The sequence below is a fragment of the Oncorhynchus gorbuscha genome, unplaced genomic scaffold (genome assembly GCF_021184085.1).
Source record: "Oncorhynchus gorbuscha isolate QuinsamMale2020 ecotype Even-year unplaced genomic scaffold, OgorEven_v1.0 Un_scaffold_591, whole genome shotgun sequence".
Lineage (NCBI taxonomy): Eukaryota > Metazoa > Chordata > Actinopteri > Salmoniformes > Salmonidae > Oncorhynchus > Oncorhynchus gorbuscha.
The window spans coordinates 275583-297039 of NW_025745427.1; the positions used below are offsets into that span (position 1 = coordinate 275583).

Here is a 21457-nt window from a genome sequence, read left to right on the forward strand (position 1 = left end):
GGCCTACCTTCAAACTCAGTGCCTCTTTACTTGACATCATGGGAAATTTTTAAAAAGTCAGCCAAGACCTCAGAAAAAAATTGAGACCTCCACAAGTCTGGTTCATCCTTGGGAGCAATTTCCAAACGCCTGAAGGTACCACATTTATTTGTACAAACAATAGTACGCAAGTACCACTCAGGATGGAGACACGTTTTGTCTCCTAGAGATGAACGTTCTTTGGTGCGAAAAGTGCAAATAAATCCCAGAACAACAGCAAAAGACCCTGTGAAGATGCTGGAGGAAACAGGTACAAAAGTATCTATATTCACAGTAAAATGAGTCCTATATTGACATAACCTAGAAGGCCGCTCAGCAAGGCAGAAGTCACTGCTCCTAAACCGCCATAAAAAAGCCAGACTACGGTTTGCAACTGCACATGGGGACAAAGATTGTACTTTTTGGAGAAATGTCCTCTGGTCTGATGAAACAAAAATAGAACTCTTTGGCCATAATGGCCATCATTATGTTTGGAGGATAAAGGGGGAGGCTTGCAAGCCGAAGAACCCCATCCCAACCGTGAAGCACAGGGCCGTGAGTGACCCACTGGGAATGTGATGAAAGAAATAAAAGCTGAGATAAATCATTCTCTCTACTATTCTGACATGTCACATGCTTAAAATAAAGTGGTGATTCTAACCGACCTAAGACAGGGAATTTTTACTATGATTAAATGTCAGGAATTGTGAAAAACTGAGTTTAAATGTATTTGGCTAAGGTGTATGTGAACTTCCGACTTCAACTGTATTATGGCACAATTTTGGTAATTTCCTTTACAACTAAAATAGCACATTTTATGACGTAACTCAGGTATTTGGGGAAACCGATACAAATCTTTATATTCTTAAATAGTATGGTCTCAGCCACTATTAGATCTTGTTTGCGGACATAGTAAAGGAAACAATTCAGATAGATTAAAAGCCGTTTCAATAAGTTTTATTTTCAAAAACATTTAACATCCAAAAGTGTCCATATTTGCAAAATCAACCATATTGCGTTACAACAAGCTCTTTTTTATTTTATTTAAAACAAATTTTTACAGATGCGTTGCAACATCATGCAAGAGATTGCACACATGAAAATATGATTTTTAGTGTCCTTCTGTTGATACTTCATGAATGAACCCACGTGACCAAACATGACGTCTGGCTCCGCGATACAAGGGAATGTAGAGAAAGGAATCAACAAGGAGAGACGAGCGGGATTTAAAACGCATGCTTGTCTGGCAGTCACAATTGTAGTAGCTACGTTCAATTTGACCTTTTTATTGCACAATAGAGGACGTTAAGAACTATAGAAAAACATCAAGTTTGGTGAGTTGAAAAGCGAAACGTGTTGTTATGCTGAGTGTGCGTGCATGCCATTACCTCCGATATGCTGAGCTTTGCTTGCTCAATGCGTGTCTTCTATGCTGTAGCCAGCCAGCCAAGCCTGTAAAGTAATTCTCAGGTTTCCAGCAGCTGGCTGAGCTCAGCGCACTATCAAGTAATTTATTATAGTATACGTCTCAACTCTTGTTAGCCTCTGTGTGTGAATAACGACATGGTTTGTAATTAGATGAACATATTACATTATACATTTTTTTAAATTAAAAAAAGCGTATCTTGTAATTCCTAACTAGCTGAGTATGGGGATTCCCTTGCTTGTTCAGCAGGCGGGAGTCTGTAGGCTACGACACAGATACTGGTATTTAGTCACGCGCAAGCAGTGGTGTAGTGTAGTAGTGACAGCTTGAGGGTTGTCGAGAAAAAAAGTGTAACCAGATATAGGTGGCCTCTGCTAAATGGATATCCTGCAATCCAACTGATTATTTAGCGTCTTGTAGTTTGCCTAGTCATGCACATACTGTAACTAAGTCTGGAGCTGTTCAAACCTGCTGCTTCATATCTGTGCGAGCGTGCCTTGCAGAGCTGAGGGAAGCGCGAGCCGAAGCAACGGTTGTCGGAGCGCGATCAGGTTGGTGGCTTCATTTGTGACATAAATCAGCACGATAAAACAAGGGCTCGACAGTATTTTGTGATACAATGTATATATGTGCACAGCTTGGTGATTTGATAGATGCAAGTTTGCATTGCTCAACATTCGATTGCTTGGCATTTCCAATCGTGTTCGATGGCGGTAGAGGTTAGCAAACTGGTTCACCTGCCGAAGTCATTTAGCCAGTGGTTACGTTGTCACCACCCGCGATGTCTTATCAAGCCTCCGCTGTCAATGTTCAGTGTTTACACACCAGGATAGCTAACCTTACACATTGTACGTTTCGTTTGATGTTCGTAGATAAATGTCATCTAGGAATTTTTATCACGTTGCTGAATCATCACAATTATGTATCTGGACGTCTGAGAAGGAAACCACCCGAAACATGGCCCCACCAGCGGACAAAGGTCTGGGCGGATAAGGATGGATGATATTTATCAGCGAGCCGTCTGTCGTTATCCTAGAGATTATGTGTAGTGAAATGGTCAAGTGTTGATTTGCAGTCCTCTTGTTGCTCGTGGAATGATGGGGATGAGCATAAATCATTCAATTCGCCTTGTTCTCTGTCTGCAATGCATTCTGATGAGGAGAAATGGATCAGCTTTCTGTATTGCAAGGTTCTCTTTAGGATCCATCAGCAAGCAGTCAAGTGTGCTATCATACAATTCTAAAATCTAGTATTTTAAGAATACTATTTAAAAAAGTAATTTAATATGATTTCTTTGCTATATCCTGTATCTATTATATTGACCAAAATGTATTTCATACATAAAGAAACCACACTGTTTTCAACCCGTTTTGCTATTCGCCATGTCAAGTAATGTTAAACTGGGTCACATTTCGATTAAACCCGCCGTTCTCTAGTAAATGCCTTTTGTTTCAGTAAATATAATCCAGCACTGTCAATCACTGCTGTATTGGTTTTTATGTTGCTTGAATAATGTTGGCCAATATGCTTTGGACATGGGATGTACATGGGATGATTTGGTGGCATATAGGCTAATCTAACACTGATGTCCTTATTTTAGGTAATGGTGGTTCATTTGTGTTACATGTAGCTATTTTTTGATTGGTTGCCAGCAACTCTTAATGGTGCACTTTCAATAGCTTTTACTATAAGTGCCATGGTACTATTTTAGTGGTGGGCAGTGACAATATGCTTTTGCCTTTTTTGTTGCTCAGAGGCTGAGTTACCTACTTACTTCTCAGTAGGGCTGGGCGGTTTGGCCTAAAAATCATCTCTTTTTTAATTATTTTTTCAAACTTGTGGACAAATCACATCCATATCGATAAAATTCTTTAAGCTTTGTTTTACAATGTAAAGGCCAAATACACCGCATTTTAAAGCAGTCAGAAATAATCAAATAAACGTAGGGCTTGTGAAATTATACCTAGGCAAAATATAAGCCTTCCACCACCATAAGACTCACTAATAATTGTATTATTTTATCAAAATATCAAAATATTATTTTATCAAAATTTAACTTGCTTTTTTGCAATAATCACTTGTCTGGATTTCAAGTCCGTCTATGAAAATGCCGTTTTTTTGTTACATCTTTTTACCAGAACTATGCATAATGCATATTCACTAATAATGACTAACTAGCAGCAGCCATTATAGAACATTAACACTGGTCTCATAAACAAGCCCAAGTGCTAGTGGAGTAGCCAGCTAATCTTTATATTTCAAGTTTAGCCAACTTGGATCTATTTGCTAGCTAACAAGGCAAAACAGTTATGAGCACACCCTTCTGTCCGTCTCCAACTGTTTGAACAGCATGTTAGCCTGGCCACTTTGTTTAGATGTTGAATCATGTGACCTACCTTGTTTCTCAAAATGAGAACGAGTTGCCAATTCCGTATATAATTGTGTTTTTAAGCTTATTGCACATTTTATAAAACAAGACAAGACAGCGAGTATAATGGTCTGGCTAAGATGCTGCTAGTGGTACGTGGTATTATAAACAGACTAGAAAGCAAGTATAACAGTCTGGCTAAGATGCTGCTAGTGGTAAGTGGTATTATAAACAGACTAGACAGTGAGTATAACGGTCTGGCTAAGATGCTGCTAGTGGTACGTGGTATTATAAACAGACTAGACAGTGAGTATAACGGTCTGGCTAAGATGCTGCTAGTGGTACGTGGTATTATAAACAGACTAGACAGCTAGTATAACGGTCTGGCTAAGATGCTGCTAGTGGTACGTGGTATTATAAACAGACTAGACAGCTAGTATAACGGTCTGGCTAAGATGCTGCTAGTGGTACGTGGTATTATAAACAGACTAGACAGTGAGTATAACGGTCTGGCTAAGATGCTGCTAGGGGTACGTGGTATTATAAACAGACTAGACAGTGAGTATAACGGTCTGGCTAAGATGCTGCTAGTGGTACGTGGTATTATAAACAGACTAGACAGCTAGTATAACGGTCTGGCTAAGATGCTGCTAGTGGTATGTGGTATTATAAACAGACTAGACAGTGAGTATAACGGTCTGGCTAAGATGCTGCTAGTGGTACGTGGTATTATAAACAGACTAGACAGTGAGTATAACGGTCTGGCTAAGATGCTGCTAGTGGTACGTGGTATTATAAACAGACTAGACAGTGAGTATAACGGTCTGGCTAAGATGCTGCTAGGGGTACGTGGTATTATAAACAGACTAGACAGTGAGTATAACGGTCTGGCTAAGATGCTGCTAGTGGTACGTGGTATTATAAACAGACTAGACAGTGAGTATAACGGTCTGGCTAAGATGCTGCTAGTGGTACGTGGTATTATAAACAGATTAGACAGTGAGTATAACGGTCTGGCTAAGATGCTGCTAGCGGTATGTGGTATTATAAACAGACTAGACAGTGAGTATAACGGTCTGGCTAAGATGCTGCTAGTGGTACGTGGTATTATAAACAGACTAGAAAGCAAGTATAACAGTCTGGCTAAGATGCTGCTAGTGGTAAGTGGTATTATAAACAGACTAGACAGCTAGTATAACGGTCTGGCTAAGATGCTGCTAGTGGTACGTGGTATTATAAACAGACTAGACAGCTAGTATAACGGTCTGGCTAAGATGCTGCTAGTGGTACGTGGTATTATAAACAGACTAGACAGCTAGTATAACGGTCTGGCTAAGATGCTGCTAGTGGTACGTGGTATTATAAACAGACTAGACAGTGAGTATAACGGTCTGGCTAAGATGCTGCTAGCGGTACGTGGTATTATAAACAGACTAGACAGCTAGTATAACGGTCTGGCTAAGATGCTGCTAGTGGTACGTGGTATTATAAACAGACTAGACAGTGAGTATAACGGTCTGGCTAAGATGCTGCTAGTGGTACGTGGTATTATAAACAGACTAGACAGTGAGTATAACGGTCTGGCTAAGATGCTGCTAGTGGTACGTGGTATTATAAACAGACTAGACAGTGAGTATAACGGTCTGTCTAAGATGCTGCTAGTGGTACGTGGTATTATAAACAGACTAGACAGTGAGTATAACGGTCTGGCTAAGATGCTGCTAGCGGTTCCACGTGACAAACTGACCATTAGTTTTCCAGAATCAAAGTTCATTCATTCCCGTTTTACTGGTGTCTGCCTTGTGTGCAATTTGAGAAGTTGAGATGTAAGAAGGGCATCATTAGAAAGGTCAACTTCTCCTCTATTACAGTAAAATAATGTCTCAATTTGTTTCGGTATCCCTATGACACATTTTGTTGGACCAAATGGCAAGTAGAAACCTCTTGTCAGAGAGGAATAAGTGATCTCTCATCTTTGTTGGTGTGAGTGTAGGGGGAGCGGTTTTGTGTGTGTGTATAAACAGAGAGGAAGAGGTGATGCAAGAAGTTTCACTCTCTAAAATCTGTCAAATAAGGCCAATACGTTTCTATGGGCTTATTTTGGACCTGAGCTTGTCACCTGCTTTCGTGTCTTTGGGACAACGACTCCCATTGTTATGGACGGAGACATGAGCATCTCATAATTATATACAGATCTCTGGTGTAAATGGTTAGGTGCACAGCACAGAAGACGCGAAGGAGACGAGACCAAAAAGACAACATGCTGACATAAAAACTCATACATTTCATTTTTTTAAATGATTAGTGCAATGCAGGCATTTGTAATATCTCACAAAAACATTCATTTGATATATCGTCCAGCTCTACTTCCCAGTCACCTTGGAAACTGTTGAGTAGCCTAAATGGGCGAGGAGGGGTACACAGATAGGATCTGCGTAGAGTCTCTGAAGTTTCTCTCTTGCTCCGATTTCCAAGTTATTTCATCATCCTCGTTGGTGCAGGCAAGCAAAGCGTGTTTGGGTCGACATACTGCGCAGATAGCTTCAGCCCCATGTCAGAGACCCAGATTTGCAATAAAGCTCAATTCCTGTCTCCCATCCCGCCACAGCAGGTAACGAGAACAGATGAGGGGGCCTTGTATAGCGCCACAGCAGGTGGCAGGCAGGATGAGATTGGGGTGGTGTGTTGAGATCAGCTCAGAGATTTATGGCCCTTCTAGAGGTGGCCAAGATAAAACAAGGCTGGACACTGTGAGAGGTGAACGTGGCTGGATGGTGCACACAGCTACTGGACTGTAAAGCCCATTTCACTCTACAGAGCCGAGTGGAGCTGGCCTGGTTATGGCTACATCCATCGTAGTTGCTGGCACTGTGCTGGCAAGGACCACCTTTGATACTCCATCCGAGTTGGTACGGTTTGGCTCGGCACCATCGTCTGAGGGCTATTACTGACAGCAACACCGATTGGCAATGTTTGGGACAGGCCGACCAGCCCACGTGATGAACCACTGGGCAAGAATCCACTGCTGCACATCGTCACAGACAATGAACCAATACAATCGGCAAATGCCTATGTATTGTATGGCTGACGCAACACAGTAGTTAGTTAGTTATACCTAATCAGGAGAAATTAATTTCCCTTCGGAAATACACAGCATGTGTTTTGGGGTTTCTTGTCTGCAGAAGTGCTGCTTTCACTACATGGGGAAATGGAAGTGCTGCTGTATCTATATGGGGAAACGGAAGTGCTGCTGTATCTACATGGGGAAACGGATGTGCTGCTGTATCTACATGGGGAAACGGAAGTGCTGCTGTAGCTACATGGGGAAACGGATGTGCTGCTGTAGCTACATGGGGAAACGGAAGTGCTGCTGTAGCTACATGGGGAAACGGAAGTGCTGCTGTAGCTACATGGGGAAACGGAAGTGCTGCTGTAGCTACATGGGGAAACAGAAGTGCTGCTGTAGCTACATGGGGAAACAGAAATCGGAAGTGCTGCTGTAGCTACATGGGGAAACGGAAGTGCTGCTGTAGTTACATGGGGAAACAGAAGTGCTGCTGTAGCTACATGGGGAAACAGAAGTGCTGCTGTAGCTACATGGGGAAACAGAAATCGGAAGTGCTGCTGTAGCTACATGGGGAAACAGAAATCGGAAGTGCTGCTGTAGCTACATGGGGAAACAGAAGTGCTGCTGTAGCTACATGGGGAAACAGAAGTGCTGTTGTAGCTACATGGGGAAACGGAAGTGCTGCTGTAGCTACATGGGGAAACAGAAGTGCTGCTGTAGCTACATGGGGAAACAGAAATCAGAAGTGCTACTGTAGCTACATGGGGAGAGAATATAGGGTTTTCTGTTTAATGGAAGGAGGAGGGGCTGTTGGTGATGAAACTCTTTGCAAGGCATCGGAAGGGGATTATGATGATTGCTGAGTGTTGCGATATAGGCTACCTCTCTGGACTTGTGAAAAAGTAGCACTTTGTTCTTTCATCCTCCAGGCACAGCAGGCAAAGTGTTGTCATTTTTACTTTCATGTGCTTTACTTGGTTGACCTGTTTTAAGTAGGCAACATCTGTGACATCAAATGACGCTTTGCCAATGTTACTTTCCCAATATTTTACTTGTCAATGTTACTTGTACCATATGAAAAACCTGTGCTTCATTTACATGAACATCAACCACTCTGAACCAGAGTTTGTACACTTATTATGAATGCTGACGTTTAGCCTTGTGTGTGTACAGTGGTGTAAAAATAATTTAAAGTACTACTTTAGTAGTTTTTTGGGTTGTCTGTACTTTACTATTTATATTTTTGATATACTTTTACATCACTTCATTCCTAAAGAAAATAATGTACTTTTTACTCCATACATTTTCCCTGACACCAAAAAGTACTCGTTACATTTAGAATGCTCAGACAGGACAGAATTATTGTTCAAAATAATGCATTGTCATTCCCACTGCCTATAATCTGTCGGACTTAATAAACACAAAAACCGTGTTTCTAAATGATGCTGGATTGTGCCCCAGTCTGTCTGCAAATAAAATATATATGTAAGAATTATGCTGTCTTGTTTGCAAAATAAAAGGAATTTGATGTAATGCATTTAAAAAAAAAACTTTTACTCAAGTATGACAATTGTGTACTTTTCCCACCACTGTACTTAAGTACATTTAAAACCAGATACTTTTTTACTGAAGTAGTATTTTTCTGGGTTACTTTTACTTGAGTCATTTTCTATGAAGGTATCTTTGCTTTTACTCAAGTATAACAATTGAGTACTTTTTCCAGCTGTGTATGCGTGTAGTACATAGTAACCTATCTACATGATGAGGCAATTGTTTTCAATTCAGTCAGTTGTCTGATGGTCCACTAAATCACTGAAAACCCTACAAATAGCAGAGTTGATTTTTGTAGCATAACATTACAGTGGTAGCCGAACGACATTGTCTTCTTGTTTAACGAGTCTACCAAAGCAGCAGTGGATTGGACAGACAGCGTAGGCCTAGCTTTCTGTTTGCTTACTGTGACGACACTGATGAGCTGGTAACCATACAGAGACAATGAACCTCAAATGACTCACCTGTTCCTGTTCCAGAGAAGCCTACTCTCATGTAGAGAAACTGGACACATTTCCGTTGTTCAATATGGACAATACAGTTGTATTCTATTGTAGTCCTAAGGTCAGTAATACATATAGGATCCAGTAATGGTAGTTCATGGATTGAAACATTTCACCAGTGAGTGTGTGTGTGGGCTGCCTGCAATTCTCCCTGCCTCCCTCTGCCAGCGTTAGGCTATGGCTGCTGATGTATCAAGAGCGATTCCCTTTTAATCAAGTCCTCCGGGCAGATCGAGCGTTGAAGGCCAATGAAGTCCTCGCTCTCCTCCGAGTCCCACTGCAGCTCTCGACACAATATCGATTCAATAGACCACAACGGCACTGTATTCAACTTGGAAACAAGCCTAGCCAAGTTTGGCTTATTTTAGAAAACACCAAATCACAGGTACTAAGAGTATGCTGAAATTGCTTTCCAGTTTTCTTTCAACATATATGCTGAACAACTGACAGAACTTCCACACACAAAAATGTTGTCTAGGCCTGATGTGGTGTAGCTTGGGTGTAGGCCTAAAGTACAACACTGAATGATGGACAGCAGATTGCAACCAAGTGCCTCTGACAAGAATATCGGCTGACTTTTTGTTACTTTTCCAACTGCTCTACATGTTGATTCTGCTAAAACAGCAGATCCTATGTTTTAAACAAGCTTTACAACTTAATAACATTTGGAGTATTTCTTCATCTATGGCAACAACCAGCACACAGGAAGTCTTTTTACTCTAGATAAGGTTTGTTCTGTACCTCAAGACTCAGTCGTTCCTCTTTCAGGTGGAGAAACGTTTCTTATTCCTCAATTTGAAGTGTGATGATGTGTTCTCAGATTCTAGTAATCATGGGGTTCATCCCTAATAGAACCCTATTCCCTGCATAGGGTTCTGGTCAAAAATAGTGCACTATATAGCGAATAGAGTGCCATTTGGGACACATTAGTCTACACCACAGGCCCCAACTCTAACAGACTTCTGAGAGCTATCCAAATAAATCTTATATTAAACAGTTTTCTTGGGAATCAGATTAGATATATATATGTATATATATATATATATATATATATATATATATATATATATATATATATATATATATATATATATGCCATTTAGCAGACGCTTTTATCCAAAGCGACTTACATTCATGTGTGCATACATTCTACGTATGGGTGGTCCCGGGGATCGAACCCACTACCCTGGCGTTACAAGCGCCATGCTCTACCAACTGAGCTATGATTCTGAAATGTCTATCCTCGCCCACTCACGTGAGCCTCATGCCTGATGGACTCCAGAGATGTATTCATAAAGTCTCTCAGACTGATAAGCTGACTGCTCGCGCGCGTCAACGAGTGTCTGCGTTGCCAAGGGATAAAATAGAAGTGATTCCTATCTTTGATGCAGATCACGCTGCAAGTCCTGCCTCTCCCATCTCCTCATTGGTTTATAGAAGCAGGTGCCCACGTGCCATCTCCTCATTGGTTTATAGAAGCAGGTGCCCACGTGCCATCTCCTCATTGATTGAAAGACGAACCGTTGCCGGTTGTTCTGGTGATACTATGAAAGTTTAGATGCCAATCACCATATAAGTTAAACGATGAAAAAGCCTGGAAGGAGGAGAGATGACTAGAAACGATTCTGTTGACCATTTTTATGTGTGGATTAATTGTCGGAGTAGAGGACCTTGTGCATTTCAGGTAAAATAACTACCTAATGTTTATATCCCAGGACAAATTAGCTAGCAACAGGAAGCTAAGCTAAATAGGACAAATTAGCAAGTGCAAGCTAAATTGCCATAAATGTTTAATGCTTTTCAACCTGTCCCCAAATTAATGTAATTGGTTCAGAGTTTCTTTTGATATTTTAACCTGCGTGTCGTTATCGTGTTTGGTGTAGGGGGACAAAATAAATGTATGCACGATGGCACACGCACACAGCCGGTTTGGGTTCCATGTAAGAGTGCTGTTCTCGGATCAGTTTTGCCTCGTACATCATGATGAATAAGATTAGCCTACATTGGTCAAGGACTGGGATGGGCCTGATCCTAGATCAGCAGAACTTACTCTGAGACGCTTTATAAACCACTACGAGCTCAGGTTCTAGAACTCATTTAGATCTTCAGAGGCAGTAGGAAGAATGTCCCCTTGAATTCTTTGCAATCAACCACTCCTCTATCCCATGGGAAAGCAGGGCAGCATAGGTGACATATCATCATTATACAAGGGCCCACTACTACAGGGACAGTCCTTGTAAAAGGTGCCATCCTCATTTCAGCAAACAATTTCTGGTTATGTTAGGAAATGTGTCTTCATCACTCCAACCTCTTAATGGGAAAAGGTGTTGGCTTAATGTTTTCCCACCATTGATAGCGCCTCACACATTTTCCCTTTGAAAGCCGCTGAACGATTTACCCTCTCTCTTTTGTCACTCTTATTTCACGCTCTGAATAACAGCTCTCTCTCTCTCCCTCCCCCTCTTTCTCTTTATTTCCTATATGCATAAATTGAGCCAGACTCCTGGTAACTCTTCCTGAGCTACCAGCAGAGTCAGATTTTTCATTTGCAGTTAAATGGCGCTCGACACATGCAGCTTGGTTGATAATTGACTTCACTCAGCTGAAGGGAGGGATGATTAGGTCAGAATATCTTCTAATTTTCTTCAATGGAGGGAGGTGAACTGGTGGCACTCCTGTCAGGCATGTAGTGTTGACTATACTTAAAGGAGAAGTCAGTGACTCTCTAAACAGTAGTACCGGACAGCAACTAAGAGTGTGAAGCGAGAGGCTAAAATCCTCTGCTGCTGTTGTCTGGCAGCTATCACCTTGTTGCAGCATAGTGTCAACTACCCGTTACATTGTGTGAGTCCATCTTCTTGCATCGCGCTGCAATAGTCTCTGTTCTTCCTGCTGATTGTGGTAACCTGCAGATGCACTGTGTGAGTGCTTTAGAGGACGTACGGGAGGAACAAAACCAGTAATGTGGTGGCGCAGACCGCATGGTCTAGGCCTAGTGTACACATGCTGGAGAAGCATGGGTTTTAAACGGGTGAGATCATTTCATCTTGTCTTAATGCATGATTTTGTCCAGGTGAGATTTATTTTAAGTTTGATGCGGTGAAGCGTGATTTTTAAGCTGCCAGGTGCAATATAATTTTATCTTCAGTATGGACCATGAATTTAAGCAGGTGAGATAATTATATCTTAAAGGTAGACTCACTGAAATGACGTTTCCACAAGCAGCACCATAGATATTGTGACATGCAAGACTTTGCTCTCACACAGTGTGGAAGCATCTGGACCAAAAGAGGTCAAATTTAGCGTTGCGCTTCAACGTTCTTACTTGTTTTTGAAATTGACCCACTGTTTACTTTGTGCATCTACGTCATATGAATCTACCTTTTAAACTATCTACAAGCATGAATTTAAGCAGGGGATCTTATTACCTAGTTGTGGAGACTCATTATTTAACCTATCATTTGAGATAGCTGTTCATTTCTCAGACCTTTACTGCCTCTGTAGTTGTGTCGTTCGCTGGCTGTTGGTCTGTTGTGGCGCTGGCTGTTGGTCTGTTGTGGCGCTGGCTGTTGGGTCTTTCATCAGCATGCACCTCCACTGCCTAGTTTATCCACTTCATTAGGGAGCTGCCGATGCCTAGCGCCGACACGCTTCCTTTCAGGAATCAGCAGTGACAGGCTAAATCATTGGGTGGGTGGGTGTGCATGTAATGTTTGTGTGCAGGCATTGTGTGTTTTTTAGTGAGTCATCTGTTTGTTTTAATACAATTTGTCTGTGTGTATGTTTCTGTAGTGAATATTTTTGTGTGTGTGTTGGTGAGTCCGTCGGCTGAGTCTCTATAGGCCTATTACGAATAACGTCTTCTCTCAGCATCTGAACAAAGCACGCGCCCCCATTACGATAGTCCCCCTCAGTGTCGCTTAGTATTCAGAGAGGGAGGTGCTGCTGTAATCTGGATTCCAAAGCGGGTTGCCGCAGGTTTTTGTTTGCTCTTACAGCCCTGATAATCTTGTTATACTGCTGTCAAGTGGAAGACGTGGCTTTCCCCCAACCTCTCAAACGTATCCTCACCTCCCTCCCTAACCCTCAACCCCACCTCCCTAACCCCCCATCCCAAGCACCACCATTTTGAGCCAGCAGTCCAGATGATGGAGGTATCCTTGAAGAATGACCCTCCTGCATGTCTCTTGGTGTGTCTCTGCTCAATGGACACACAACTAGGGCTGATCACATTTAGTCTAATGTTTGGTCTATATGCTGTTGGTCGAGCAGAAGTCTTTAGTCGAGCAGACGAAAAAATAATAATTTCATGGTGTACAAGACACCTGTCTGATTCACGCCTGTCAGAGTGGACTACTCCATTGTGGAGGAAGTGGAGATGGCACAGTCCATCACTAAGACATTTGCTACTGAAATTGTAAATGGTTAGATAAGAACAATGGTGCAAGACAAAAATGTAAAACAAAAACATAACGACTGCGTTTTCTCCCTCGTTGGATAGTGGTCACTGTCAGCGGTTCTGAAACTTCAGTGCGCTGTTGAATTGGCGCCTTTTCCTAGACCATGTTGCTATGTGTATGATAGCAAAAGTTGTTTTCAGGTCTTTCCAGAGATGTTCGATCGGGTTCAAGTCCAGGCTCTGGCTGGGCCACTCAAGAACATTCAGTGACTTGTCCCGAAGCCACTCCTGCATTGGATGGTGGACCTTTGCCCCAGTCTGAGGTCCTGAGCTGAGGTCCAGCTTTTCATCAAGGATTTCTCTGTACTTTGCTCTGTTCATCTATCCCTTGATCCTGACTAGTTTCAAGTCTCTGCCACTGAAAAACATTCCCACAGTATGATGCTGCCACCACCATGCTTCACCGTAGGGAGGGTATTGGATGCACTAGCCTCTGGAGAGCCTTGCGGTTGAGGGCGGTGCAGTTGCCGTACCAGGCAGTGGTACAGCCCAACAGGATGCTCTCGATTGCATCTGTAAAAGTTTGTGTTTTTAAGTGACAAGCCAAATTTCTTCAGCCTCCTGATGTTGAAGAGGTGCTGTTGCGCCAGTATTTTCATTTTTGGAAAAATAACATTCCCGTAGTAAACAGGATATTTTGTCAGGATAAGATGCTAGAATATGCATATAATTGACAGTTTAGGATTGAAAACACTCTAAAGTTTCCAAAACTGTAAAAATATTGTCTGTGAGTATAACAGAACTGATGTTGCAGGCGAAAGCCTGAGAAAAATCCAAACAGGAAGGGACTCTTATTTAGAAGGCTCTGCGTTCCTATGCGTCCCTATTGAGCAGTGAATGGGCTATCAACCAGATTCTTTTTCTATGGCTTCCCTAATGTGTCTAGTGTCACAATACAGAGTTTCATGCTTTTATTTAGAAAAATGAGCCTGAACGTCAACATTGCGTCAGTGGTCAGCTGAAGTCTCTCAGAGTGTTTGGTGCGTAAAGGACAAAAAAGTCTTTGCATTAGTCTTTTCCGTCATAAAGGCTTTACAAAAAACCTCAACGTTACAACAGACTCTCTGGCACGCTTATTTATTTAGTTTTACATTGTTCCAAATGGTCAGACAAATGATATTGTAATCTAACTGCACCTGTTTGGCGCTGGCTTCTCACCTTATTGTTCTTCGGTGTTTTCCACAACTCATTACATTTATCCCACAAATCTGATTTCCCCTTTTATCTCCTAAGCAACCGGTAAACATTCCCGTTTCCAGTTTTTGTCACGTCCTCTGCATCCATTTTGCTGTCACGTGTTCGGAGTTTGTTTATAAACAATTTATTGATGTGATTATGATATGCTATAGGTCAGGCCCTATTGGTCACGTGCATGCGATGCATACGTGTGTCATGTAAAAAGAGCAAGGGTTGAGGGAATAGGGAATGTTTTTCCTTAAACAAATGAGGGATTTCGGTAACAGAACTTTTCAGTCAGATGGCTGTAATTATGTTTCAGCTTCAGCAACATGAACATCGTGATAAACACTGAAGTTCTGTAGTGGTGCTGCAGCGTGGAGACGATGGATGCTAGTCACACGCTGTCCTTTTTTCTTTGTTTTAACACAGCGCAGCAAGTCTGAGCACAATCAAATCAATTGCAGTCGGACTCCCTCTAGTCATTTGTGTCTTAATGATTTTAATCAAACAGTGCGCTTAAAGCGTCAGACAAGCTCTGTGCATATTCTGTTGTTGATCTGACTAAAACACAGAATGTGCCTATATTTGGAACAAAACACGTTTGACAATTTCTACCAATCGATTTGTTTAATAGAACAGACAACTCTCGGTCGACCAATTTTATATATATATATATATATATATATATATTTTCCATGGACAGTTATACACACAACATACTGTATGTACAGCTGACTCACTATAACACACGTGCGCTCACATGTGTTGAGCGACGCGTGCGTACACACACACACACACACACACACACACACACACACACACACACACACACACACACACACACACACACACACACACACACACACACACACACACACACACACACACACACACACACACACACACACACACAGGGAATGACAGTGATACATTTTCATCAAGGGCGCCATGGTGTAGGCTAGATACTGTGTAGGGTAACCAATAGCTCCTTGAACAAAGCCCCTCTCCCAGCTGATGGCGCTCCGCCTCGGCACACCCCTGGAGGGTCCCTGGAACCAGGCCCCACCTACAAAGGGATGACATCGTTAAAGGCATGGGGCTAAATGCCAGATGGACAGGGGACCAATCATGTCTCATCAACATTTATTTATGGCTGTGTCCCGATTCTCCACCCTTCTCCCAAAGTGTACACTTGTTTTAGCCTAACAATGGTGGAAACTCACTCCTGCCAACGCTTACACCAATCATATGCTTTTAAATACATGACGGGGGGTGTGCAAGTGCACACATCTAGAAAAAGGACAGAGAATTGGGACTCTTTCTCATCAGGTTTATCAACATGGCCGACCCCCTCACACCACTCGCTGTCCTCTGTAGGTTTATCAACATGGCCGACCCCCTCACACCACTCGCTGTCCTCTGTAGGTTTATCAACATGGCCGACCCCCCTCACACCACTCGCTGTCCTCTGTAGGTTTATCAACATGGCCGACCCCCTTACACCACTCGCTGTCCTCTGTAGGTTTATCAATATGGCCGACCCCCTTACACCACTCGCTGTCCTCTGTAGGTTTATCAACATGGCCCTAATACATTATCAACATGGCCCAAATCTAATACATTTTAGAAAATATTTGTATATTACTTTTTATATAAAATATATATAATATACCCATTAGCAGTAGTGTAAATTAGACATCGACCGATTGATTTTTCAACACCGATACCGATTATTGGAGGACCAAAAAAGCTGATTTATTTGTAAAAATGACAATTACAACAATACTGAATGAACACTTATTTTAACTTATATAATACATCAATAAAATCAATTTAGCCTCAAATAAATAATGAAACGTGTTCAATTTGGTTTAAATAATGCAAAAACAAAGTGTTGGAGAAGAAAGTAAAAGTGTAATATGTGCTATGTAAGAAAGCTAACGTTTATGTTCCTTGCTCCGAACATGAGAACATTTGAAAGCTGGTGGTTCCTTTTAACCTGTGTCTTCAATATTCCCAGGTAAGAAGTTTTAGGTTGTAGTTTATTATAAGAATTATAGGACTATTTCCCTCGATACCATTTGTATTTCATTAACCTTTGACTATTGGATGTTCTTATTGGCACTTTAGTATTGCCAGTGTACCAGTATAGCCTCTGTCCCTCTCCTCGCTCCTCCCTGGGCTCGAACAAGGAACAAATCGACAACAGCCACCCTCGAAGCAGCGTTACCCATGCAGAGCAAGGGATACAACCACTCCAAGTCTCAGAGTGAGTGATGTTTGAAACGCTATTAGCGCGCGCTAACTAGCCAGCCATTTCACTTTGGTCACACCAGCCTCATCTCGGGAGTTGATAGGCTTGAAGTCATAAACAGCGCAATGCTTGACGCACAATGAAGAGCTTCTGGCAAAACGCCCGAAAGTGCTGTTTGAATGAATGTTTACGCACCTGCTTCTGCCTACCACCGCTCAGTCAGATACTTAGATACTTGTATGCTTGTATGCTCAGTCAGATTATATGCAACGCAGGACTCGCTAGATAATATCTAGTAATATCATCAACCACGTGTAGTTAACTAGTGATTATGATTGATTGTTTTTTACAAGATAAGTTTAATGCTAGCTAGCAACTTACCTTGGCTTACTGCATTCGCGTAACAGGCAGTCTCCTTGTGGAGTGCAATGAGAGAGAGGCATGTCCTTATTGCGTTGGACTAGTTAACTGTAAGGTTGCAAGTTTGGATCTCCCGAAATCTGTCATTCTGCCCCTGAACGAGGCAGATAACCCACCGTTTCTAGGCCGTCAATGAAAATAAGAATGTGTTAACTGATTTGCTTCGTTAAATAAAGATTAAATAAAGGTGTAAAAAAAAAATCGGCAAAATCAGTGTCCAAAAATACAGATTTCCGATTGTTATGAAAACTTGAAATCGACCCTAGTTCGCAGTTGCAAATGAGAACTTGTTCTCAACTAGCCTAACTGGTTAAATAAAGGTGAAATAAAAAAATAAAAAAAATTGGCCATTCCGATTAATCGGCCGATCTCTAGTGTAAATGGACTATTATGAACAAATGTTTTTCTACCTTAATCTGTGACTCCATCTCCTTCCTCTTTCAACATGCTCCCTTTGCTGCTGTAAAGTTAGCAGGATCTGCAGCTTAGGAAACACAGTGCTCTGGCTATAAAAAAAAATAAAAATCTGCTTTACAATGATGCTAAAACTATGCGAAAAGCCTGCTGTAATGAACTACCAAATGTCATTCTTGGTGAGTGTGGACATATAAAGTGAATCCGAGACACAGTGATGAGTCGTGACTTTGAGATCCATGCTCGGTTAGAGAATGTCAAGTATGTGAGGATGCACTGCAACTGCAGGACCACTGCTTGATAGTTGTTTACTGCGGTAGCGAGGCAAAGGAACACAACATGCTTTCATTTTTGACAAAATTTCACTTTATTCCATTAGATTCACAGATTTGTGTAACAAAATATGTAGCTTACGTGATGACGAACATGCAAGGAATTAATATGTTTGACTTATGGCAATCATCTCATATGAATAATTTAATCAAAAAAGTCAAGAATGGTCTTACAGTAGATTCGATTAGACAATATATTGGCAAAAAATTTAAGAAGTAAATTCTAGAGCTTGTTGTGTTTTTACTCGGGGGGGGGGGGGAATTGCGACACAGCAAACTAGCGACTAATATGCTTGATACCACTGTGAAGTCCCAGACATCAGAGCGCAAAATAGAGAAGTTGCAATCTGAACTTCAAGCTAAAAAAAATAGGTCATTTCTACATGACTAGCATATGGATAGCATGACGGACACACAGTCAGTCCTACCCAAGGGTGTGCAGTGTGTGTCCATGCTGCTCTCTGGTGTGAGAGCGGCCCAAGCTACCAAAATAGCTCCTATTGCAGCTAAAGGGACAGGTACAGGTGCTATTCCCAAACAACCCACAAAGTGTGGTTGTGATTCCTGTAGGCGCTGTTGGAACGTGTGCAGGCAGAGGAAATCCTCCTGCACATCTCAGGCAGCCTGCCCGCTCGTAGAGTAGAACCAGCTATTCAGTTAGTTATTGGAACTCCTGTCACAGAAGTGATCATACGATGCAGAAATGATGAGATTTAGGGAGGAGCAGACAGTCTTGATGGGTGTTTTGAAGGTTGGACAAGAGGTGTTCCAAATAGCACCCTATTCCCCTATATAGTGCACTCCTTTTGAACTGAGCCCTATGGGACCTAGTCAAAAGTAGTGCACTACATGGGGAATAGGGTGCCATTTGGGATATATGCGATGGCTCTGGTCATGCTAGTTCAACTTCTTTAACTGTCCTAATTGGCTCCTTGGTCGGTCCTTGCTGAGATCAGGGTTTTTATCTTCTTTTCAGTTCCTCCAAATGTGTTGAGAGTGCATTTTTCACAAGGCTGTTTATTCCTCAGTCTCTCTCTCTCGCTCCTCTGCTCAGTGTCTCTGTCTCTCCTCCCCCAATCTCTTTTTCTCCTCCTTTCACTGGGGTTGAGCGGCCACACTCAGCGCTTTCCATTTCCTGTGGGTGTGATGTCTCTCCTCTACGAGCAACAAGCAATCAGCTCTGGTTTTGTCAGCATTCTTCCAGGGCGATTCATAAAAATGCAGCGTGCGCCTACATAAGACGCTCCGTGTCCCCCATCCGTCCCTCCCCCCCCCGCCAGCCCCATCCCTACTCCTGAGCTGCGGCTCTGCCTCCATTCTCTTGGCCTACACACAAGGTGAAATCATTTATGGGAGGTAATACATTTGTGTGTGAGGAGGACGTCGGTGCCCGCTGCTCTGTCCTCTGCTGTGAATGTTAGAGGGTGAACCTGTCAGATGCAAGGTTGCTGCCTAGTCCCAGTCCAATGACTTGCTGTCTTTTGTGTGCACCTGCTAGTGGAATTGTGTGTGTGCGCGTGTGCGTGTGTGCATGCACATGCGCGCACACTTTTTGTTGTGCTACCATGTTAGGTCATTTGGACCAATGGAATTAGAATACTAGATTGGACATGAACCTTCTTATGACGGGGTATAAAGGTCAGCCATTTTGGTCAAGGAGTTGGTCAACCATGGTTTGCCAGTGCTGTGATAAGATATTGTGTCAAATTAATTTGAATAATTTTTCTGCACTGTATGCTAGCCGGCCAGTTTTAGTGGAATTATTACATACATTTTTCAAAATCACTGCCAACTTGCAGCTGTGTGACTGAACGATGTGCTGGCCTGTCACCCTGCAGCTGTGTGGTTGAACGAGGTGCGGGCCTGTCACCCTGCAGCTGTGTGGCTGAACGATGTGCTGGCCTGTCACCCTGCAGCTGTGTGGTTGAACGAGGTGCTGGCCTGTCACCCTGCAGCTGTGTGGCTGAATGAGGTGCTGGCCTGTCACCCTGCAGCTGTGTGGCTGAACGAGGTGCTGGCCTGTCACCCTGCACAGCTGTGTCACGAAATTCTCCTCAACTTGGAAACCTGGCCGACATTAGTTGTCCACTTGTGTTGACCTCAAGGCAATTCTGCTCTGTTCTCTCCTTTTGAACAATGTTACCTGTGCAAAAGGACACAGATTGTAGATGTGGCAGCCTTTCACTTTAAGTCTCATCACTAACCCTACTAGTGTAACCAAGCTACACCAGCTGTAAAGAGAAGGTACCCTGGGCCAGTGAGACTAGGACTGTAGGCTACTTGACTGTCTCTCATCATCCATTAGTCGATCTGTGCATCATATTTAGGGTTGCACATTTTGGAGAATATTCAGAGGTGGAAAATTTCAGTAGAATTGCCTTATGTGTATCCCACAAAAAAAGGTTCACCATTATGAGCTAACTTTTTTTGTTGTTGATGAATTTAAGCAAAATTCCAGGGCTTATCTTCCCATGGAAAATTTCGGGAAAGTTTCCGACCCTTTGCAACCCTAATCATATTTCTATATCCCATTATCTCTAGTATTTTGAAAGGCTTCCTGGTAGGGACTCAGAGGAACTACTGGTGTGTGTCTTTGTTACTGTCTATTATTTATAGATGGAAATACGCCTTATCTATTTCTACTGATTGTAGAATGGAATGTTAGGGGTTAGCCTACTAGCTAGCGGAGAGAGAGAACACTGTTAGGGGTTAGCCTACTAGCTAGCGGAGAGAGAGAACACTGTTAGGAGTTAGCCTACTAGCTAGCGGAGAGAGAGAACACTGTTAGGGGTTAGCCTACTAGCTAGCGGAGAGAGAGAACACTGTTAGGGGTTAGCCTACTAGCTAGCGGAGAGAGAGAACACTGTTAGGGGTTAGCCTACTAGCTAGCGGAGAGTGAGAACACTGTTAGGGGTTAGCCTACTAGCTAGCGGAGAGAGAGAACACTGTTAGGGGTTAGCCTACTAGCTAGCGGGGAGAGAGAACACTGTTAGGGGTTAGCCTACTAGCTAGCAGAGAGAGAACACTGGGGGTTAGCCTACTAACTAGCGGAGAGAGAACACTGTTAGGGGTTAGCCTACTAGCTAGCGGAGAGAGAACACTGTCGGGGGTTAGCCTACTAGCTAGCGGAGAGAGAACACTGTTGGGGGTTAGCCTACTAGCTAGCGAAGAGAGAGAACACTGTTAGGGGTTAGCCTACTAGCTAGCGGAGAGAGAACACTGTTAGGGGTTAGCCTACTAGCTAGCGAAGAGAGAACACTGTTGGGGGTGTTAGCGGGGAGAACACTGTTAGGGGTTAGCCTACTAGCTAGCGGAGAGAGAACACTGTTGGGGGTTAGCCTAAGGCTAGCGGAGAGAGAACACTGTTAGGGGTTAGCCTACTAGCTAGCGGAGAGAGAACACTGTTAGGGGTTAGCCTACTAGCTAGTGGAGAGAGAACACTGTTAGGGGTTAGCCTACTAGCTAG

The 21457-nt window shown here is 42.7% G+C and overlaps 1 protein-coding gene across 2 annotated transcripts in view; it reads left to right on the forward strand.

Annotated features, from left to right (window-relative positions):
- The first annotated feature begins 1205 nt into the window (after positions 1 to 1205).
- The window catches only part of LOC124018954 (transcription factor MafG-like), a 28316-nt gene continuing 8064 nt past the window's right edge, over positions 1206 to 21457 (forward strand). Inside the window, exon 1 of one of the 2 annotated variants that reach the window (XM_046334283.1) lies at positions 1206 to 1352. The gene's annotated coding sequence lies outside the window, so the exon portion shown is untranslated. Of the gene's footprint in view, positions 1353 to 1756; positions 1996 to 21457 lie in introns of those variants that run through there. The other variant, XM_046334284.1, reaches the window with a different exon arrangement.